The sequence below is a fragment of the Schistocerca serialis genome, chromosome 10 (assembly GCF_023864345.2).
Source record: "Schistocerca serialis cubense isolate TAMUIC-IGC-003099 chromosome 10, iqSchSeri2.2, whole genome shotgun sequence".
In the NCBI taxonomy this organism is placed as follows: Eukaryota; Metazoa; Arthropoda; class Insecta; order Orthoptera; family Acrididae; genus Schistocerca; species Schistocerca serialis.
In genome coordinates this window covers 103,428,364-103,453,040 of record NC_064647.1, presented here as the reverse complement: position 1 = coordinate 103,453,040, position 24,677 = coordinate 103,428,364, and the positions used below count along the sequence as shown (strand labels likewise).

At 43.3% G+C, this 24,677-nt stretch overlaps 1 protein-coding gene and 1 non-coding gene across 2 annotated transcripts in view; one reads left to right on the top strand and one right to left on the bottom strand.

Moving 5' to 3' along the window:
* LOC126425072 (mRNA decay activator protein ZFP36L1) overlaps nucleotides 1-24,677 on the top strand; it is a 186,331-nt gene that overhangs the window by 55,314 nt on the left and 106,340 nt on the right. The gene's annotated exons all lie outside the window — the stretch shown is intronic.
* Nucleotides 7,462-7,536, bottom strand: Trnas-uga (transfer RNA serine (anticodon UGA)). Its single transcript has one exon. It is a non-coding gene; the product is annotated as a tRNA-Ser (tRNA).

Here is a 24,677-nt window from a genome sequence, read left to right as displayed (position 1 = left end):
TTCAACAGTGCACTATAGTGTGTGGAACAAATGAGCACTTAGAACTGACTTGTGACGACCAATTAAATGCATCCGATCATACAGCAACGAGCAATAAATTAAGGTATCTTCTTTGTCAGTCAGTTTAATTTGTAAAGTAAATGTTCAGGAGGTAGTTTGCATTCCCCTTTGCTGGCTTCCACCAAATGTAATACCAATGGATCCTGAAGATGGAGGCGACTGGAAATAATTAAAAAAGGATTAACGTTTGTGAGGAGCATAAAGTATTATTTATTGTGGTGATTACATTGCCTGCCAAGTATCATCAGCCCGTATATTGGAGTACGTGTTGTTCCGTGCACACTACACACGTGTTCAAATTATTAAACGAATATTTTTGATACTCTTTTTTAAGTTTTCGGGTGTAAAAATAAGAGGAAAAGTATAATAATTTGTTTTGATGGTTCGATTGATGCCACGAAATTTCCCTTCCAAGTAACTCACACATTACTGAATTTTTGACAGTTGGTAACATTTGTCATTTTCTCTCCAAATTGTGTTGGTGTTTGTTGTCTGTGTATATGCTTTGAAACTGTGCTCACAGTGTTTGATGTTTCTGTGGTGTACGTCAGCTTATTATTTATTCTATCAACTTCTTGCAACATTAACGAGATTTTATATAGCTTGTCAACTTAAATGTTTTTAGCTTTAGGAATGGATCGCGGAGTTTCCAAAGTTAGTGAGGTTATGGGGAAGACAAAACGTTCCACCTCGGAAACTTTCGACTGTTTTAGCACTTCTTGCTGAAAATCGTTATACACAGCAAGAAATTGCTGCCAGAATGAGAATACCGCAGAAAACTGTCAATGGAATCAAACTTTCAGTGCAGAAAAGTGGTGAATACAAGTCAAACAGGAAAGGAAAATATGGCCATAAAAGAGAAATCTGTCGTAGGACAACGAGAAGACTGACAAACATTGCAACAATGAACCATAAACTTGCTTCTTGAGACATAAACTGAAAGGTTTGGGTGTTGAAGTTTCACCTGTGACAATGACGAGGCGGCTGTTTGAATGTGGCTTAAAGGCATGCCGACCAAGGAAACAACAGAAAATCATCACTTGCCACGAAAACCAAAAGATTTCAGTTGGCTAAACAACTTCAGAAGTGGGAAAGTGAGGGCTGGACAAGGTTTGTGCAATGATACGGTAAATTAAATGGGTCTGATCTCTGAAATTAGGATTTTTTTGCTTCAAATTGTAATGTCTCCAGTGCTACTATTCCCAAATTTCTAACTTGCAATTTTGTGCACATGCTTTAGGTATGTATTAGTGATTATCTGTATTCACTCTGATGGAAGAAAGCAGTCAGTGTGTTCGTCACAGACCTGGAGAACAGTTCAAAGCCGTGTGTGTGTGTGTGTGTGTGTGTGTGTGTAGCATCCAACTTCCGTTATGGTCTGGGGTGTAGTGTCCGTGAAAGGTCCTGGCAGATTGCACATTGCCGAAGGGAGAATGAGGCAAGAACAATATAAAGAAATCCTTGAATAGGAACTTTTCCCCCAAATAAATGAGTGGTTTCCTAATAAAGATGCCATTTTTATGCATGATGGGACACCTTGCCACAAAGCCAAAATTGTTTCCACATACTTCGAAGAAAAGCAATGAAAGTGTTGCCCTGGCCAGAAAGTAGCCCTGATATGAAATGAAATGGAAACTTATGGGCTATTGGGAACAGAGGACAAGGAAATTTACAAGAACCACCAAACAAAATCTCCTGGATAAACTAGAAATCTTGTACCATGACAGTGACATTAAAACGTCATTTGAAACGCGACAAAAATGTTGATTAAGAACAAAGGCATGCATACGAAGTATTGAATGTACAAATATAATCTGCATGTTGATGTAAATGTGTAATAAACATGAAGTTTTGCAAAAAATGTCATAAGTCTAGTAATTTGAACACGTCTGTATTTTGACACACGTGGGAATGGCTGCCAGTGTAGATGAAACCATTTTTACATCGAAAAAGGGAACAGAACTGGTCCAGGGAAGTCGGCTGAACGAAATATTATATTACCCACAGAACCTAAGTGATTAAGTTTCATCAACTTTCTCCTATTGATAGCCAAACGGAGAGTCCAACTTAACACTTTAGGTTACTTCGCCCTTTTACTCAAAAACAAGACAAAGTTACGCAGAATCTATTTCCATTTTCGCAACGGCCTGTGATCGTTTATTCCTGACTATGATATCCTAGTATCTTCGTCCCTGCAAACGTGGATACTCAATCTGCATCGAGATCAACTAACACGGATTTTTGCTCAAAAAACGCGGCGAAAAAAGAATACTGCGTTTCCCCGTCTACGAAGTCTGTCGAGTAACTTGGTTTTGTTTGACTAACGCAAGCGTTGACTATCAAACTAGTTTCTGAAATATGCTGTCAAAACAAATTAGCTTCAAACATGTCGAACACACTGTGGATGTTTTGAGAAACAGAACGAAGTCGACGAGGGCTTTATGCACTAATTGCACCCGCACGCTATTTTCCTTTTTTTGCCGCGACAATCTTCGGCTACAATATACTCCATTTCGTTGGAGCCTGCGTCCATTCCCAGTCACTTCTGCCTACCCAGCGAACAACATGGCGCAGTGTTTAGACAGTAGACTCGTATTCAGATGAAAGGCTGTTCAATTTCCACCTCCATCTGTCCAGATACAGGTATTTACGCCGTTTCCCTGGACTCCGTACTGTAAATGCCTAGATGGTTGCTTTGAAAAACGATACAACCGAATCCCTTCTTCAATCCGAGCTGGTGTTTCACGTCATCTTTTCGAAGGCACATTTTGCTTTTTCTCTACCACTTAACCAGCATACCGCCTAAGGCTGATAGTCACTGAGAAACAAACATCTCTTTTATCTACAGTGATACGCAACCCGTGTTAAATCACGGTTGATCTGTTCAATAGAAGAGCAGCAGTTTATCCTATACTTTTAGAATGTGTATGTTCGTGGCCTTGCTTACAAAACAAACAATGAAGCACTGATTTTGTATTGCACTACCCTTAATTGCTTTTTCCCGTGCTACCCGATAAATCACTTATTGTTTTACCTTGTACTGCTCCTCCTTCCAAGCAAACGCCTTCACAGGATTTTTCTGTGATTACTACGACCAGTGTTCAGGAGTAAACATGCAGGTAAGGTGTGCAAAAGCTGTTGCTTTGGTGGATGATGGTCGCGGCACGCGTAACGTTGAAGTTTGATAGCTACATCTTCTGCGGTTTCCAAGACTAAGAAGGTACGGGGGAATGTGGAGGATGTCCAAGAAAATCGGGATAAAGTGCGAGAAGGGGAGCACTGGCAAGAGATGACCACTTCTTACAATTTACAAGTTCTCAGCAACTGCCACACCATCGCCGATGAAGTACGAAATCGACTTACCCCCAAAGTTCGACGATTCAATATCTGTGACATTACCGTCTCCGAAGAAGACTGGAAGAAAGTAATTCTCAACACACAACAGGCTCAAAATTCAAGAGAGCACTGCACTTCTCGACTAGGCTTCGCAAGTGAATATCGCAGTTGGAGAGTTATAACAATGCGAACAATTGTTTATCGATGAGTCACTGTTTGGCCTGTGACCACTTGACAGAGCGGAGCTTTGGAAAAGGTCTGGGGTGAAGTATTCCCCTCGGACACATTCATCCAAGATACAGTGTGTAGGAAGTTGTCTTCTGGCGTGGGCGTCTTCGTGGAGCATCGGAGTCTTGCAGTGCATCGGTATGTAGAGGAAATTATTCTTGCCGGTGTGCCTTTCGCTGGTGATTGTTTTGCACTAATGCACGACCAGCTCTTCGTTTGAATCACACGTGATCTGATGTGTTAAAGAGGGCCTGACTTGAGTCCTATTGAGCAAGTATGGGGGCAGTACAATTCGAAGACCTGGAAGAATATGTACTGCAATATTAAACAGCACGCCTGAAAGATCGAATGCCGTGATGGGTGCCACAGGAGGGGGACACACTAAGTTAGCCTTCCCACTGTTAAGACACCAATATGGGACCGTAGCACAAAATGTATCATAAAATAGTGCATTAGAGTACTATGGCGGTCGACTTAGGCTTGTTCTGTGAACCCACTTAGTGTTCGTCGGCAGCCAGCGAGCGTTTGATAGTGTCCTGAGCGCGTTGCTGTGAACGTCGTTTACTAATTAGAGTATTGAATGTGATCCTAGCGAGTTGTTTAGTGACTTTCGATTCCATTTGTTGCGGGTTGTCATCGCTGATGGTGGTAAGCGGTACATTCTGTATAAGCAAGCGAGACACATGATTTGCAGGATATAAGCTTTCTTCAAGCGAAAAGCATGCGCATGCGCGTAACGCAACCGTCCCTTGGATTCGTCAACAATGCAATCCCCGTCCGTGCTTCGACATGCGCGAACGGCCATTGTTCGTGGATCTGACTATAGTACGGTAAAAATGACTAATTTAAAATGAAAGTGTTGCGTTTTTTTGTGCGCCGGTTTGTGCAGAACTCACTTCCCTGATGTTCGAAGTGTACTTCCTTAATTGCATTAAGAGTTCCACTGCCAGTTAAGAACGAGGGCAGAGACTTCTCTATGTTGCGCTACTCAATTAGCCGTTTGACGCACTTGCTTAAGTTTATTTCGCGTTTGGTCCAGTGTTGTTGTATACAGCGTGAACAGAGCACATTGTTTATCCAAAGACGTGTTTTCGATCCGGTGCCAAATGACCTGCTAAGATTTCGTCGCTCCGTTTCCTAGGCCGCCGTGAGGGAATTCTTCCGCGGTCGTCCGCCTGTTTGTGAGGTTTCTTAAAGTAGTCCTCTTTGTTTCCCGGCGTGTGGGTAAACAAGCCAGTGACACTGCACATCGCGCAGAAATATCCCACTCGCCGTGTGGGCGAGTATCCAACATTGCTGTGAGGCTGTTGCCTCCGACCTGTCTCCCAAGGTTGCGCTCGTAGGTTCTTGCGCGAAAATAGTCTAATCAATCTTCAAGTTTGTGTTGATTCTCAGAAATCGGCTGAGCAGTAGTTACAATTACCCCGCAAAAAGTAACCTTTTCCACGGAAAAGGTTCCGAGAACTTCGATCATAGGAAATTTACCTGGAGAGGGGCGGAACGATTCTATAATCGCCATTTTTTCATATAAATGAGTTGGTTACTTTCCAGACCTGCTAATATTTCTGTTGCACTTCACTGCAGAGTAAGTAACTCCGTCCGTATTGACCGAATTTTTGGAGGACGAGATGTAATCTGACAATCCAAGCACGTTTCAAATACGGTTATGCATTTGCATGGAACGAAAATCGATTGCGCAATTGGAAAACCAGCAAGTAGAAGCGGATTTCCGGAATCGAAGTGTTTACATGACCACACAGAAGCGGTATTGGGAAATCGGTTTACGCAATCCGGTTTTTAGAGACACATGTAAACGGGGTGAATGCTGAAGTTCACACCTGTCACACAATTCCATGGCACAAACGAAGGTGATTCGACGCTTCTAGACTTTTACAGAATGCTTTTAATTTTTGATACTCATGTAATCAAATTTTAGCTTTGTCCATGAAGTTAAGTGTGCACTACATTGCTGAATTAGTCGCTCATTTTACAGGCAGTATCCACATACACCACTGAATACACCTGAAAAAATTGTATCAGTGAACGACAGACAGCTCAGAAAACACGTCTTCATTAGCAGTGAAATGTGTGAAGAAACCAGTTTTTCTTAAAACGGAGCTCAAACTCTATTCTCAAAAGAATTCGGAATAGGGGTTACGGATCAATCCAAACTGGTAAGGTGACCGACTGACAAATGAATCGGTCGGAAAGATGCGTGGTTCGTGCATGACTCATTTCTTTGACATTTTTCCAAAGAGTACTACTTTCCTTCTCTCCAGCTAACTTTGTGACCTCTACTGGCTTGCTTTCGTTCCGGAGCCCCCCCCCCCCTCTCTCTCTCTCTCTCTCTCTCTCTCTCTCTCTCTCTCTCTCTCTCTCTCACACACACACACACACACACACACACACACACACACACACACGCACGTATTTAACGTCTGTTGGCGACTGGAGAGGTAAATCGCCAATAACGTATTCAAACGGTAGGGTAACTTCACGCTCATTTACATGTATCATGTATTTGTGACTTGAAGGGTGGGGTCCTATTTCACTACCGCCTCCGCATCATTCAAAATTGTTCCCGTTCAAACGAAGTACCGGGCGTCTTGCAGGCAGATGACAGTATACTACAGTCAGTCGGTTTAAGACGCGAGGAAGAGTAGAACGGTGCCCTGGCGGTGCCTCCCGCGGAGACAGCACTGGGGAGCACTTTCAAGGACTTGGGGCTTCGCCGCGAAATACGCGGTGCAGCGAATGATTATCTACCGCAGTCTCATAGTTGTATCAAACACGGCTTGTCAACGAAAACAACAGCTATTCCCTCGCCAGGGCAACACTTTAACTTCCTTTTCTTCCACGTATTTGGAAACAATTTTGGCTTTCTGGCAACGTGTCCCATCATGCATAAAAATGGTATCTCTATAAGGAAACCACTCACTCTCATTTATTTTGGTGGAAAAGTTCTTTTTCAAGGATTTCTATGTATTTTCTTGCCTCATTGTCCTTCAACAATGTGTAATCTGCCACGACCTTTCACGGACATCACACTCTAGACGATAACAGAAGTTGGATGCTTCACACATAGCAGCACACACTCAGCTTTGAACTGTTGCCCAAGTCTGCGACAAACATACTGGCTGCTTTCTTCCATCACAGTGAATACAGACTCGTCACTGAAGCATACCTGAAGCTAGTGTACAGAATTGCAAGTTAGAAAAGTTGGGATCAGTAGCATAGGAGACCTCAACAGTCCCAAAATTCGAATGTGCATTTCTTCAGTATCAATAAAACATCACAGTTTCAATCCTTACTCCTAACTTTAGAGATCAGATCTACTTAATTTACCATATCATTGCACAAACCTTAGTCCAGTTCTCACTTGCCCACTACTGAAGTTGTTTAGCCCGCTGCAATCTTTTGGTTTTCGTGGCAGGTATTGATTTTGTGTTTTTTCCTTGGTCGGCATGCCTTAAGCCGCATTCAAACAGCCGCCGTGTCACAGTCGCAGGTGACACTTCAGCACCCAAGCCTTTCTCAGCTGATGGCTGAAGTCTGTAGAAGTAAGTTCACGGTTCATTGTTGCCACGTTTGTTAAGTCTTCTCGTTGTTCTAGGACCGATTTTTCTTTTGCGTCAACATTTTCCTTTCCTGTTTGGCTTGTATTCACCACCTTTCTGCACTGAAAGATTGATTCTGATGACAGTTTTCTCTGATATTCTGATTCTGCAAGCAATTTATTTCAGTGTATAACTATTTTCAGCAAGAAGTGCTACCACAGCCAATACTTTCGACGTGAAACATCTTTTGTCTTGAAACTTCCTGGCAGATTAAAACTGTTTGCCGGACCGAGACTCGAACTCGGGACCTTTGCCTTTCACGGACAAGTGCTCTACCAACTGAGCTACCCAAGCACGACTCACGCCCCGTCCTCACAGCTTTACTTCTGCCGGTACCTCGTCTCCTACCTTCCAAACTTCACAGAAGCTCTCCTGCGAACCTTGCAGAACTAGCACTCGTGAAAGAAAGGATATTGCGGAGACATGGCTTAGCCACAGCCTGGGGGGTGTTTCCAGAATGAGATTTTCACTCTGCAGCGGAGTATGCACTTGCCTGCTAAAGGCAAAGGTCCCGAGTTCGAGTCTCGGTCCGGCACACAGTTTTAATCTGCCAGGAAGTTTCATATTAGCGCACACTCCGCTGCAGAGTGGAAATCTCAGTCTGGAATCTTTTGTCTTCTCCACAACCTCACTTTCTTTGGAAACTCTAAGATTTATTCCTATAGCCAAAAACATGCAAGTTCACAAGTTACGGTATATAATGCCTTTGTAATGTAACAAGAAGTTGATAGAATAAACAATAATTTGAAGTACATTATAGAAACATAAATCATTACTGTAAACACAGACAAAGCATTTACACAGACAACTAACACCAACACTATTTGGAGGGAAAATTACAAATGTTACCAACTGCGGAAATTCAGTGATGTGTGAGTTGCTCTGAAGGGAAATTTCGTGGCATCAATCAAACCATTAGAAGAAATCACAATATCTTTACACCAGAAAACGTAAGAGTATCGAAAATAATCGTTTAGTTCAATACTTTGATTCATCTGTACATGGCTACGCGAAAACTACACAACTCTACAGTTGCTCAGGATGTAAGATTAAGTTCGACTAATTTTGTCTGCACTACGGTTTGACACACATGCGTGATGGTTCAAAGGCGTATGGATAAATGTTGAACACAATAGTACGAGGTGCATTCAAGTTCTAAGGCCTCCGATTTTTTTTCTCCGGACTGGAAAGAGAGAGAAACATGCGCATTGTTTTAAATTGAGGCCGCGTTCATTGTCAATACGTTCCAGATATGGCAGCACCGTACAGCAGATGGGATTTTACCGCCAGCGGCGAGAGTGAGAACTGTTTTAAATATTTAAAATGGCGACGTTTTCCTTACTTGAACAGCGTGCAATCATTCGTTTTCTGAATTTACGTGGTGTGAAACAATTGAAATTCATCGACAGTTGAAGGAGACGTGGTGATGGAGTTATGGATGTGTCGTAAGTGCGTTCGTGGGTGCGACAGTTTAATGAAGGCAGAACGTCGTGTGACAACAAACCGAAACAACCTCGGGCTCGCACAAGCCGGTCTGACGACACGATCGAGAAAGTGGAGATAATTGTTTTGGGGGATCGCCGAATGACTGTTGAACAGATCGCCTCCAGAGTTGGCATTTCTATGGATTCTGTGCACACAATCCTGCAAGACGACCTGAAAATGCGAAAAGTGTCATCCAGGTGGGTGCCACGAATGCTGACGGACGACCACACGGCTGCCCGTGTGGCATGTTGCCAAGCAATGCTGACGCGCAACGACAGCACGAATGGGACTTTTCTTTTCGTCGGTTGTGACAATGGATGAGACGTGGATGCCATTTTTCAATCCAGAAACAAAGCGCCAGCCATCTCAATGGAAGCACACAGATTCACCGCCACCAAAAAAATTTCGGGTATCCGCCAGTGCTGGAAAAACGCTGTCCATGTTCTGGGACAGCGACGGCGTAATCCTTACCCATTGTGTTCCAAAGGGCACTACGGTAACAGGTGCATCCGACGAAAATGTTTTGAAGAACAAATTCCTTCCTGCACTGCAACAAAAACGTCCGGGAAGGGCTGCGCGTGTGCTGTTTCACCATGACAACGCACCCGCACATCGAGCTAACGTTACGCAACAGTTTCTTCGTGATAACAACTTTGAAGTGATTCCTCATGCTCCCTACTCACCTGACCTGGCTCCTAGTGACTTTTGGCTTTTTCAAACAATGAAAGACACTCTTCGTGGCCGCACATTCACCATCCGTGCTGCTATTGCAGTGGCCAAAACAGACTCCTAAAGAAGCCTTCGCCGCTGCCATGGAATCATGGCGTCAGTGTTGTGAAAAATGTGTACGTCTGCAGGGCGATTACGTCGAGAAGTAACGCCAGTTTCATCGATTTCGGGTGAGTAGTTAATTAGAAAAAAAATCGGAGGCTTTAAAACTTGAATGCACCTCGTATAGGCAGACGAGTCTATCCAGCAAGGTCATTTCATAAAAATTGGTGACCCGTTCACGCAGCAATCCCGTTCGGTTACGATCGAGTCTGCACATAGCCGGTGGCAGCGCCTGTGGGGAGATGGTATAAAGGCCGAGTGGTCGTCTCTGGGAGGCCGCACATTCTTCCACTTATAAACACGCGCACGCACGCACGGAGAGGAGAGGCGGGAGGCGACGTAAACACGCGAGGGCGCAGGGCTGGCAACGCTGCGGCTGCTCCCCCTCAGCGTGGGAATGTTTTGCTCAACAGGTGGCAGCTCGGGCAGAAGGGGACCCAGCGTCGACACGCGGCTCGGCGCTCCCCGGCCTTGGCCCATTGGGGGAGCCTTTATCATACGCAAAAAGTAAACTATAGGAACGGGTGTACTTCGTCCATCTACAAACATACATACTCCGCAATCCGCCATACGGTGCATGGCGGAGGGTACCCCATACCACAAGCATCTTCTCTCCCCGTTCCACTCCCAGGCAGAACGAGGGAAAAATGACGGCCTATATGCCTCCTGTACGAGCCCTAATCTCTCTTATCTTTTGTGGTCTTTCCGCGAAATGTAAGTTGGCGGCAGTAAAATTGTACTGCAGTCAGCCTCAAATACTGGTTCTCTAAATTTCCTCGGTAGCGATTCACGAAAAGAACGCCTCCTTTCCTCTAGATACTCCCACTCGTGTTCCCGAAGCATTTCCGTAACACTCGCGTGATGATCAAACCTACCAGTAACAAATCTAGCAGCCCGCCTCTGAATTGCTTCTATGTCCTCCCTCAATCCAACCTGATAGGGATCCCAAACGCTCGAGCAGTTCTCAAGAATAGGCGTGTTAGTGTTTCATAAGCGGTCTCCTTTACAGATGAACCATATCGTCCCAAAATACTACCAATGAACCGAAGACGACTATCCGCCTTCCCCACAACTGCCATTACATGCTTGTCCCACTTCATATCGCTCTGTAATGTTACGCCCAAATATTTAATCGACGTGACTGTCAAGCGCTACACTGCAAATGGACTATTCAAACATTACAGGATTCTTTTTGCTATTCATCTGCATTAATTTACATTTATCTATATTTAGAGTTAGCTGGCATTCTTTACACCAATCACAAATCCTGTCGAAGTCATCTTGTATCCTCCTACAGTCCACTGTTCGATGTTATCCATCTATCTTGTGTTGTTTCCATCTCCACGTAATAACGGAATCTGCATATTCTGTGTCGGCTCCTACTATTTTTTTTCCCCGGCACTGCTGCCTCCAGCGCCAAAGTAACTATTTGTACAATTTTGGTAAACATTTTTGGAATACAGTGATCAATTGTTATATTTAGATTGAAGTTCAGTCTTGATCACGTTATGTCTGTTTTAATGAGTAACCGGTTTCGGTTTTTTCTATAAAACCATCATCAGACCCATTGGCTCCCTTGGGTTGGTAGGTGGAGCTCTCCTTGCTGCTGTGAGTTGACTGCACAGCAGCAAGGAGAGCTCCACCTACCAACCCAAGGGAGCCAATGGGTCTGATGATGGTTTTATAGAAAAAACCGAAACCGGTTACTCATTAAAACAGACATAACGTGATCAAGACTGAACTCTAATCTAAAAATAACTATTTGTAGTTACCGTAGCAGATCGCCCACTCAAGTGCTTCTTTTCTGGTCAACGTCTTGCACAGACTTACTTCCTGGTATATTCTTTTTCGTGTTGTACTTACGCGATTCACTATCAGTATTCGCCTGGAACCCACTCGCCTACCCACCTCCATACGAATCGCGATTAACAGGATCGAACTGCGATGTGGAAAACAGCTTCAACGTCTGATTACTTTACATATTAGTTGGTATTAAGTATATAACGTAAATTGTGTAAAACCTCCGTACTTGAAGACAAACCTAATTATTTGGTTCATTGGTTGTAGCACTTTCGGAGCAGTGACACGCAGACTAATGGTAGAGAGAAAACCAAAATTGCTTAAAAGTTCGTGGGAAATTGCGTTACTTGCTCTCATGATCAAACAAAGGATGAACGTAGTCTAGGTAACTTGGGCGTGTGGTGAGTTGCGTTGCCTAACGAAATAACACATTGTTTCTTAATTTCCGAAGTCCTTCACTTACTGTGTTCAAACCATTCTCAGGTTATACCCCTTTATGTGTAGATTACGACAGCATTTAAAATTTAATTCGGCAAGTAATTAGAGATATCGAAAATGATTTTCCTCTTGACCTGGATGCCGTTAGATGGCAGCCTGAAATTCGTGCCGCTCGCCATCAGCCATGTACCGGGTTAGGCGTTTACTGACATAGACAGCGCAATACGATGTACGCTTATTAGAGTTCCTTCTCCGAGGCGTTTTGGATGGTTCCCGATTCATTTCCGTGCAGTACGACAGACGTCCACTTTAAGAAACTTCGCCCGTTCCATATCAAAATCTGGTACCACATATGTAATTGAAGACAACGTCCATCGCTTGTCAGTCCACTTTTTACGTGGCAGAAATGTTTCACGTTTTGCACGTCTGTCGTTACGAATATCACGGCTAATGCAGCCGTTGTTCCCATTCCTACCTTCGGCTTTCAGCTATTTATCGTTAAATAAGATTTCATGCTAAGTGTGACGTCCATTACATCAAACAGATGTAAGTTCATATGTATATCGTCTACGGACCTTGGCATTTGTTCATGGTGGCATGTTCCGTCGTTACGGTTAAATGAAAGGCCGTTTAGAAAATTGTAAAGGGTCTCGTGGCCACTTGTTGACAAACTGCCCACTGGCTTCTGTCTCGGGCTCTTCGACCGACGTTCGTCTGATGATTTTACTGACGTTTCGCCAGCACCAGTAGCTGGCATTGTCAAAGCTTCACCCTCCATTGACGATGGTGGTGCTGGCGAAACGTCAGTAAAATCATCAGACGAACGTCGGCCGAAGAGCCCGAGGCAGGTTTGTCGAAGGGCAGGCAGGTTTGTCAAAAGGCAGTTTGTTTTTTTGCCCTATTTATTTCCCTTTTATTTATGAAGCAATATCATTGGCCATTTGGAGTATGGGGACCACACACATGATTAGCAACATGGGAAATCCTAACACTAAACTATAATTTAACCCCACGAAACTTGCTGCAGAATTTGCTTCTAACGTGAGAATAGAGAAAACGTAGCATAGAACATATTTGTATACACACAAACCTGTATTAAAGGTCACTGAATTTACTTCATAAACAGGAAAAGCGAAACGCGTATGGCCAAAAGGAAACTGATCCTCGTTTAGTTGCAAAGACGGAAGATACCTCCACAAATTTTGAAGTAACTAAGGGAACTACAGAAGACGGAAAAAATGACTTAGCATTTCTATTCTCGTTTCTCCCAGTCTTCGAATACCTCAGTCGTTTCCCTGTGTCCTTCTAAAATTTTCTTTCATTTGTTTCACTGCGCCTTTAAAGTACTTGTGGAATTTCAGTGAAGAGCCGGGACACCACCTAACATGAACCATGACCTCTTAAATTCGTCGTATTCATCTTATGTAGTTGTATACCGTTCAGCTGTCTCTGTACGTTACATCCAACCTTTCTTAGGATTGTGGTTATCGCATTCCGTCCCACATTGCCGAACGCGTCTCCAGTCCAGAATATTCTTGAAGGAATACTGGTTTTCCTTCGATTGGCTTAGATTTGTAAGTAATTGCTTCTTTGATATCTCTTCCTTCCTGAAACAATTTTTGATATATATTGTGATTACCTGATGGAGCACGCCATTCAAGGCGACAGAAAGTGCCCACTTCAAACAAGGTTTTTCGTTCGTCAAATTTTGACATCTACATATACACTCAAAAACCCATAAGTATAAATGGCGGTCCAACATCAGCCACCCCTTGCTGTGTGAGGAAAAATGTTTTCGCACATCTCTTCGTTTTTCACAGAACAGTGTTAACTGGCGAACACGCTATCTGTTTCAGAGTAAAATAATCCAAGCACGTTACAAGGACGCAGGAATCACTCTAAATGTGCTGTCAGTCATCTGATGGCGTGGCAGAACTTTCTGGTGCATGGACAAAAACTTGAAGGCTCACAACAGTCTGACATCGGTGTAATGGTTAAGCTAGTGGCAGGGCTGTTGTAACTAGGGCGCGTCTTAGGGTTTGTGTTGAAACACGAGAAACTGCTAGGCCATGTTGTTTGCCAGAGCATTACCAGTCATCCTTTACCATGGAAGCTGCATGTACTATTCCATTCGCCTGTGGAGAGACTGCGTGCGTCCTCGTCCATCCAAATCTTTCATCTCTTCCTCTGATGGACCCTAAAAGAGGAACGCAGTAAAGGCAGAAAAACTTTCCCACAGCGTTACAAGAATACCGGTTATCTGAATTCACCCAACAGGTTCGTGGGGCAGCAGATTCATAAATATTCTTATGGAAACCAGATTTCTTTTTCGTGCTGCAATGATATTTATTGTCCCAGACGCCTTTTATTTTTAAGGCGTCTCCTGTCGGCTATCCGAAATAATGTATTTTTTCTGTTTGCTTGTGTAGTTACACATGGTGCAAGAAAACTATTTCTAACGTGGAATTTTTAAAATGTGTTGCCCTGCCCACCCCAAAGTTATGTATGGTTGAGTTGTAAGTCATAGGACGAGGTTACCACGAGTACCCCAACAAGTTTTCGTAGGGAGACGTCACATTTCTCCAATGATTATCGTTAATGTTCCCTCATAATCCCTGTTGGTTGGATAGCGGCTTGTTGCCGATATACTATCCTTTCCTCCAGTCCGTTAACTGGAAGTTCCAGCTTACGAGACAGATATTCCGCACGCCACAGGTATACTTCAGCCATTGTAGCAAGTTCGTGATGACCAGCTTTAATACAGATGAGAGACCGCACGGTTAACCCAAACTAGTTTTTGCCCGAATCTATTAACTGCATTTAGAAAATAGGGTATGTGACAAGTTTGAAAGCCTACTTCATTTCGTAATGGCGTTACTCGCCGGAAAGTGGCAACCTAGAACGCACTGTACTTCGTATCACTTACTTCTATAGTCCAATTTTACCGATTATGGCTTTGGTCCCGGATACTCTTTATAACAGATTTAACACATTTCCTTTCCTCAATATGCCTGACAGCGGGTTCCTGGATCGCCTCGTGTTTGCTCGCTTCCTTTACTGAGAACACTTCATTCACTATATCCGCGCCGGCCGGAGTGGCCGAGCGGTTCTAGGCGCTACAGTCTGGAACCGCGCGACCGCTACGGTCTCAGGTTATCCGCCAGCTGCCTTCCCTGAACCTCTGTTGTTGTTGCTTCAATAAAACTTGATGCAATGTATTTGAACCCCTTCTTATACTTAGTTCCGGTTATGTTGTACTCAGTTTTTTCGTTACTAATTTGTAGCTTGAACCTAGATGGCCCTAATTCCAGGGTCGGTATACTTAATTTGTGTGTACGCTATTAGGGCATTGTAGCCTGCACAGGCGAGATAGGTAATATTTTCATTTATTTGAACGCAAGTTCGGATTATTGAATCCCCGCGTTACCCCCTCTAGTGCCAAATTGAAAAGGATATGTGATAATCCAGAAACTTGATGATAGGCTGTAGCCTAGCCTAACATTGGCTTTCTTGTCATTAAAGCATATCTCTTAAACTCGAACCAGTTTGCTTGATACGCCAAACTCTGTCATGACTGTCTACGGATACTATCGTAAGCCCTCTTGAAATCTACGTAGAGATTCTCAACGGCCGTATTCAAACATCTGGTCCGTGGTTGACCGCCGTTTGGGAACCACCTACTCGAGAATTCTTTGTTGCCTGATGCGTTCGAGTATGCAGATGGAGATGTTGCTTAGCGCTATGACTACTTAAACCTTAGTATTTTTATTTTTTCACGAAGCACCGAACCGTGCACGGGTAATTCAGGAACTGGATAATCGGCGGTGTGGTGTATTTTGAACGTCGCATGGAGTCGCGGAACCTCGGAAAGCGCGCGCTCGCTTCGCTCCGCCTGGCGCGTTTCCAAAGAGCTTAATCGCGCAGTAAGTGCGCAGCCAAGGCCGGCTGCTCGACTCTGCGCTCTTTGTCCGTCCGTTCCCCATCACGGCTGGCTGGCTGCGTGGAGCTGCCGGCGCTTGTTTTCCGGGCTCGCAGGTGGTTGGCTGCCCGCAGCCGCGAGGCCAGTTGGTCTCCAGTCAAGGCCGCTGGAAGCTGCTGGAGCGCATAGCGCCGCGGCACGCTGACCGCCTGCCTGAGTTGCCGCTGGAGAAAATTGCTACTCTCTCTCTCTCTCTCTCTCTCTCTCTCTCTCTCTCTCTCTCGTACAGCGTCTATTGCGATCTGCTGTCTGCTCGGAGTCAACTCGGAACGGGCAAATATTTGAGGACCATGTTAGCTCAATTGCGCATCGAAAGTAATCACAAAATGAGGTCGCCAAGAGAGGTTTCCCGTTATTCGACGTTGTCTTCACTTGCCCAATATAATATGCACATTTGGCTTCTCACTGCGTTTTGTTAGGTACTCGGAGGCTACTAATAGGGTGTCTGGGAAATCGGCATTTATCAGGGATATCGAGTTCAGATAATTTCCTTCTTGTCATGTACGTCCACCCAATCGGGTCCTGAAGACGACGCGATGTCGGCCGGTCGCTGTGTCATCTTTTGCAGCATGGCTGTATTCCAGTGCCGTATGGAGAGGCATAGGATCCTTGGAGCCTCGACTGCGCGGTCAAGTAGCCCCTCAGTCGGCATCACGAGGCTGAGTGCACGCCGTATCAGTCCTTCCACCAAGGAAAATCCCTGGCGTTACCGGGAGTGGGACTCGCGTCCTCCGCATGAATCACAGTTTGTGTTTTTCATCAGCAGTCCCGTGCTTATGTCACATGGATGAAAACTCCACTGACTTTATTATTATCGTCGTCGTCGTCGTTAGAGATGGTAGCCAATCCCCTGACTAAATACGCTCATCTGCTATGCTGGCTCCACTCCGCTACAGAGACGAACATTGTGGGTCTACAGTACTTTAAATGACGTAGTTTTTTGATTTTGGCTGGAACTGTTATTACTGTGCTTAAGCAGTTCCGGCAATGTGCCGTTGCCAAGTAAAAGTAGAAGATAGGATGTCGTATTGAGACGTATAAAGAGCCTTGTAAGGCTGGGCCACGTTATGAATACCACGAGTAACATAAGAGCTATTGACTGTGCTACTGCTAAAGGTGCCATACACCTACAACAGTATTTCGGTGTCACGATATTACTTCGAACCTTGGGCTTGACGATGACACACGGCGAAATTGCAATAGCACATTGAAAATAGTTACAGCCAATAGAAAAACACCATATCATCAAAAGAAATCGGAATTCTAAGAGACTACGCCATCATTTCCAGGAACGACGTACTATGGATTTAATCGAGGAGCTGGAAATCTTAGTACACCAGAAAACCACGAAGAAAAACTTTTCAATGACAGGAAAGTAGATAGTGGGTCGATTAATTTCTTCACACGTTTCTCCTACAGACAGTAACTGTCGACAATGCATAAATACTTTTTACCACTCACTATTTGTAACAAAATAGTGTACAGGAGAAAATGAAAGTATAATCGATGATGTAAGTAGAAGGATTGTTACAAACCATAACTGCGTGTAAATAAAAGTGATCCACGAAAAACTGATCTCCTCTGGCTGTATCCATACACTTCGGGAAGCAGTACTGTCTGCATAACCTCGCAGCATATTTTGATATCAAAAAACAGTGTGAGTGATGGTTCGCACCTGTGCAAAATCAGCGCGTTATAAAATACAAAAGATTTGTTTTCAAAATTTTGTGATTGCGGTAAAACCGCAGAAGATTACCGCACGGCGAGAACAACATACATGCAGGAATCACGTATAATGCTAATGTAAAATACTGCGCTTACAATCGTGAAAACGCATTGTGCGATACAAGAGGAAATATGTAAATGGTGTTTGTTTAAATCAATACTAAATTCGGCTGAGGTAGACCTTAGCGGACACAAATGTTCTTACTCATTGAAAATGCTGTATAGGAAATAATGGTTTGTGTAGTTGTGTAAGAAAAGTAGGTCATCAAGTTGTAATGTTTCTTCCTTGATAGTAGCTGCCCACGGCGTGTTCACAAGCTTTGAAAATCTTAGTTACTGTCCGTGGATTTCTCGCGCCTGAGACCCGTTTAACGTTTTATTCTTGTGAGTGCGACGGAGTGCAATGGACTCACAGAATTTGTAATCCATGTTCATATAGGCTTTCCAGAAAGTTTCCGACCTTAGAAACACATTTCTACATGGACAAAATTGATTTGTTAGAGCACGAGCTTGAAGCTTACAGGCCTGTTCGATCTGTAAGTCCTACTTGAATTTGGGATCTGTATCGGAAAACGGCTTACCCTGTCTACGGCGCACCGTTCCAGCTTGCAGCATTGCCAGTCTAATGCTTTCAAGGGCCAACAGAAATTTGATTTTCACCGTTTCATAGTTCTTGGCCGAATTCCAAAAATTTTAAATGCTGTTATAATCTGCTCGTCAATAGGTATAAACAGTAAAGGCTTAACATAAGAAGTCAAAGTAATAATTTCAGAAACTATATATACAGGGCGATTCAGGTGCCCCCGTCCAGCGGACTTACGCAGCTCGCAACACCTGTGAATACCACGCGCGACATTTTCACATAATCTCGCTCGCTACACACATTCTGTTAGTCCTACAGAAAAAATGACCAGGACGTTTTCGTAGAGAATTTAATGTAGTTAAGTGTTCTACTGGGATATAGTTTCACTACAGACCGTAGTTTTCGAATTATTCAAGAAAAACGTACAAAAGTGACCATGACTCTTTTTTTCTTGAATAGCTCTAAAACAATGGGCTCCACAAAAAATTTCTCAGTATAAAATTTTACTACATTAAATTTTTACGAAAAGGCACTGTCAAATCTTTCTGAGAGACTAGTAGTTAGTGCGAAGCGAGGGAGAGAATATGAAAATCCTGCATGTGGTTTTTGAAGGCGGTGTGGGTTGCATAAAACCTGTCGTCAGTAAGTGCAGTTGAATGGCCCTGGATGTCTCGAGGCAGCGTTTTTAACTCAAGGCGCGCAAGTTATCCAGACTATATTCTTCCAGCACATGAGAATAACAGCACATGAGAATAACAGCACCTAACTGTTCTCGTTTACGTTAAACATCAAATATTTGACAACTCATTTGTAAAGTAATCAGGCATTCTACGTTGTTCTCTACATGGCTGAAATTTACTGAAGAACTCAAACTTCCTCCTCTCTCGTTTGTGTTACTAAGTCCATATTCTGCCATAATCTTTTCTTCTACTCCTTCCGCTACAACCGTATTCGAATACCACATGATTACTAGATTTTCATTTCCGTTTAGGTACTGAATTGCCCGTTCAATATGCTCAGATACTGGTATGTCTTCATCCTGCCCTAGCGATATCAGCGTGTGTACCTCAGCTGTTCTTGTCGATGTTGGTCTGCTGTCGATTCTGATAAGAACAACCTTACCAGCTGTTTAAAGAATTGGGATGTGAGGTTTACTGGTAATCGCTAACAAGTGAGGTGGAAAAAAAAACATGCTCTCACATGCAACTAAAACTACTTCAGCGAAATTCGAAATTTCACCCCGGAAATACCAGGCAAATATTTTGCTGGTGGAACAAAACTACCCTGTAAGGGCCAGGGGTTCCACCGTAGTAGTTCCAGTTGCCACTACTTCACCTCTGGCAATGTTTGTTAATGCGCCACATGGAAAACTGCGCTGCAGTTAGGGGTCCACGTTAGTGAGGAGTGCCCCTTTAACGCGATGATTTGTTCAGTTCAAAAGTAGAAGGAATGCAAGAGCATACCACCTCCATTAGGACTTACTTTAGGTTGATGATGGCTGCTTGTACGGTAGCGAAGGATAACCTACCAATTTTACTTTGGGCGATTTGCTTATCCTTCCCCAAGTCGTTTAAGGGTCCACTTTAAAATGCCCGAAGAAGATGGTGGATTAGTTAAATTTCGTAAAGGGCGCTGTAACAGAGTTGAATGGTATTGGATGTCGTTAGTGTGATCCATTGTTCCAGCATTTCGTGTTGGGAGTAGAAGAGTCGTCCCGTGCTGTTGTGTCCGGTTTGTTTTGTTCCGCCGTTGGCGCAGCCGGAAGCTATCAGTGCAGCTAGGCAACCACCGGAAGACTCGGGGCTCAGACGAGCAGTGGGTTACCTTAACACGCCGCAGCGCCGCTAGCGGCTTCGAGCAGCCGTGCATTTCATTTCACGGCGAGTACCGTCGTCGCGCAACTGGGTATATTTACGCCCGTCTGATGAGCCGCCTCCACTTTCGGGGCTTCTGCGCCATTTGGTTCCTTGTGCCGTGGATTCGCAGTCATCATGGTAGTAGTCTGCCTTCCCGAACTTACTATAGTCGCACTAATAGTGTAATGGTGTTTGATCGTCAGCGGGCTTGGACCAAGCCCCTGCCACGCCGTAGCGGGGAAGCGAGGCAACTGTCTCCCAATTGAAGCAGCTGATCGCCGCCATTTGCAGGGATGAATCCTAGTACTGCCGTTGTGATTTGACGTATATGACACGCAACAAGAGCAAATTGAAGCACAAATTAAACACATGTTTGTTTAAAAAAGTGCTGAGTATTCGAGTCTATTTTAAAAGTATACTTGAATGAAGTTTCCTAATTTCCGAAATACGTCTGCATAGAGACGCGAAATTTAAGAATGTAAGGATCTTACCTGACAAGATGGAGCGAGTTTACATCGAGTTATTTGCATTAGATAATTACATGAAACTTTCAAAGTAGCAGACAGTACGATTATTATTTAATTCACGTAATTTTCGTGTCAAGTCCTGATTGCTTCTTGCCGACTACTGTGTACATTTTGCACGCTTACTTTTGTTTAGCACAGTACTGTCTACACTCGAATTTTGGAATGATTAATTGTAATAACCCATATCACTTTAAATACGGTAGGAATTTCATTCGCACATTAGTTTTTAACACTGATAGCACCTCTAAAAGTGGTTGATTTTCAAACATTTGATCAAATATTTGACAATTTAGGAAGTATAATCACCACCTGACAACACATGTTAAGTATCTAAACGCAATTATTCGACCTACCTCTGATTCATACTTAATATATATTTGATTGCCTTGGTAACCTGGAAAAGGAACGTTCAAAATTATACACACTTACAGTATTTCCACACTATTTAACCTAGGCCAATATTGCACGATTTCCAGCACACTATACCTTTTTCAAATGAGTTGCAAATCCAGATACTGTGGGTATAGCATCGTCCTTCAGTTGACGTATATTTACATATCTTAAACATGAAGAGAGCACAGCAAATGATTTGTTGTCGGTTGGAAGTTCTCTCTCCGAGTAGCAACTATCCACTTCCGATTTAGAAAATCTTTTGTAAGGGGAAACCTAAACAAAAACAGACGCTCATGATGTATTATTTCTCCATGAAAATACAAGTAATAGAAAGTAACAAACAACCAGAAATGACTGACCTGTGAAATGTAACATTGTTTCCGTCTTCGTCTTTGCTTCCATTATACTGTTACAATTAAAAGCAGCACACAAACGAATCCTGTTTACGCACTGTTTCCCTGCAAATGGCGGCTTCTATCACGTTCAATGTGGGGACGCGTCACTAGCGCCAATGCGCGGTCTAGTTTGTGTTTAGTAAGTCTATGGCTTGGACTGCCCAGTCAGCAATACACCGGTGGGAGTTATTTTGGCTTCGTCGGTTCCCACTGTGTTGCCACTTCCTCTCCTCCAAGTGTATTGCTTGCCATTCTCAAGTGGGAATCTTTCCCGGAAATGCGTCGAGATACTGTCGCTTATTATCCTGGGGTAACAAATTTGATTTTAATATTACACACGGCTATGGAACGAATTCAAAAAAGACTATCATCTACTCATTAAGAGCTATTATTTATGGTAAATCATAACACGATACATATTATTGCTAGAAACTGAGTGTGTTGAGAGGCAGGGTAGCCCTACGGCTTACAGATCACCCAGAAAACATTGTCCGGTATTCTAGAATGAGAGCACTTACCGACTTCCAACAACCTTCACACACAATTTCAAACTTTTCCGATCTTTTTCTCGCAGACAACCCGACAAAGTGATAAAAGAAGAAACGCTTATCGCCGCTCATGCAGTAAAACTGCAGCCTGTGGCATGACATTGTTACTTACTACTAAGTCAAATTTTGCAATAGTTTGCAGGGTGTATCCGTATGTATCACTTACTGTAGCCACAAACTAATATCATTGTAGACATGGTTTTGGAGATACTTCCATTACATGGGGTTTCGATTTTTTTAAAGAATCAAGGATGGGTCATTAACTGCAAGTGCGTTCCAGAGATATTTTGTTGCAGTTGGGTTTATACTTCATACTTGTTAAGAGTTTAATGTTAAACAAAATTGCAATAAATCTCATCCATAGAAAACGTTTTGAATATGGTACCGCACGTGGCACTTCGGTATACCGCACGTTTGGTATAACGCACGTGGCATTTTACTAATGAATGAAGAAAAAAGGTACGTTAATGTGTGCAATAGTTTTAATACATGTCGTCATATGTTTCAAGCTGTTTCCCTAACAGCTAGTTTTCAAAGGAATTAACTCCAGCTGCATTTTAATTAAGTTTAGAACAAATTGGGCGTGCTTAGACACAACAGAGAGATCTATGCTGTACGTGTACGTTTGATCGCTTACGTGAGTTGTGTGGCAGATGAAATTTAAAACGATTTTCTTACGCCGCGGAGAACGGAGCGTTGTAATGGCTGCCTGCAGACACTGCTTGTTGCAACTGAGGACCTCAAAATACTGATGCCAACGAAATTGAATCACAGGTCCCACGAGCTGTAGCGTACTGACGCGAAGTGGTTCTCTTCGACGCACACTCCACACTTCACGTGGATCTGCCTCCGCGACACCGGTGCCCTCTTGGAAATGGTTACCGTTGCTATAAATACGTCCTGATCGTTCCGCCTCCCGCGTTAATATACAGGGCGTTACAAAAAGGTACGGCCAAACTTTCAGGAAACATTCATCACACACAAATAAAGACAAGATGTTATGTGGACATGTGTCCGGAAACGCTTAATTTACATGTTAGAGCTCATTTTAGTTTCGTCAGTATGTACTGTACTTACTCGATTCACCGCCATGATTTCATACGGGATACCCTACCTGTGCTGCTAGAACATGTGCCGTTACAAGTACGACACAACAAGTGGTTCATGCACGATGGAGCTCCTGCACATTTCAGTCGACGTGTTCGTACGCTTCTCAACAACAGATTCGGTGACCGATGGATTGGTAGAGGCGGACCAATTCCATGGCCCCCACGCTCTCCTGACCTCAGCCCTCTTCATTTATGGGGGCATTTGAAAGCTCTTGTCTACGCAACCCCGGTACCAAATGTAGAGACTCTTCGTGCTCGTATTGTGGACGGCTGTGATACAATACGCCATTCATCCAGGGCTGCATCAACGCATCAGGGATTCCATGCTACGGAGGGTGGATGCATGTATCCTCGCTAACGGAGGACATTTTGAACATTTCCTGTAACAAAGTGTTTGAAGTCACGCTGGTACGTTCTGTTGCTGTGTGTTTCCATTCCATGATTAATGTGATTTGAAGAGAAGTAATACAATGCGCTCTAACATGGAAAGTAAGCGTTTCCGGACACATGTCCACGTAACATTTTCTTTCTTTGTGTGTGAGGAATGTTTCCTGAAAGTTTGGCCGTACCTTTTTGTAACACCCTGTATATGAAATACTCTTGTTTGCAACTGCATGATTTCGTCGAAATGGCGGAACTCTGTGACGTCTAAAATATATATATATCTCGCTTGGGTTACTATTTTCTGTAGAATAGTATACATCAGTATTTGACTGTTTTGCCTGCGCCTATACTACTCACTTGACAAAATGAGCTCTTCTCGAAACCGGTTTGGCATGAATGAAGTTGTATAATGGTTCTGGGTGTGAATGGTACAACCCTTCTTCTCAGAAGCTTTAGACTGCGATGCTCAGCATGTGTAAATTGTCGTCGTTTTCCAAAATCACATTGCTATGATGCTTCCTCCAAAAGGCTGTGGTGACTTCCTTCACTACTTATTCTGAAAGTAATTGCCATCACTGATCGACGTCGACGACATAAGATTCCAAGCAACAAAAATAACCAAAATTTAACAGCCTGTATTACTCTGCTCTCCGCAAACAAATACGACAGTGTTATGCGCCCGAAGACGCCTTGATATGTAGTTAAATAATGCGCTTTTGTTGTTACTAGCCAACTTTGATGTGTCAGCTGCCATTCGCCGAGTCACGGCTGTACCCAAGTCATTCTCCTACAGTCGCACTGCGCGCAGTTCGCAAATGACGGCAGCAAACAGCGCTATCACTTTTGTTATCTCGTTAATAGCGACTGCCCGTCACATTCAAAAATACGGACCCCAACGCTTTCAGCAGCGTATCGCTTTAAGACACAATCCTGCTGTTTTCCAACCGTCCAACGAAATAATCGTGGAGAAGTGGCCAGTATGGTTAAAAACAAAATCAGCGAGCCATCTCTGTGTTCCAATAGATTGAATTTTGCCACGATATTGTGACTTCTGTAGCATGAAATGGTGTTTCTGGATGTGTGTTCAAATTATTACTTGTGAAATTGTTGCCACCATAATAATAATAATAATAATAATAATAATAATAATAATAATAATAATAATAATAATAATAATAATAATAAAGATAAGCTAAAACTAAACAAAGGTAGCTACACTACGCATACATCGATTACCAAAAAGCTTTTGATAGTGTACCCCACTCATGGTTACTACAAATATTGGAAATATATAAAGTAGATCCTAAATTGATACAGTTCCTATACATAGTAATGAAAAACTGGAAAACCACACTTAATATCCAAACAAATTCAAATAATATC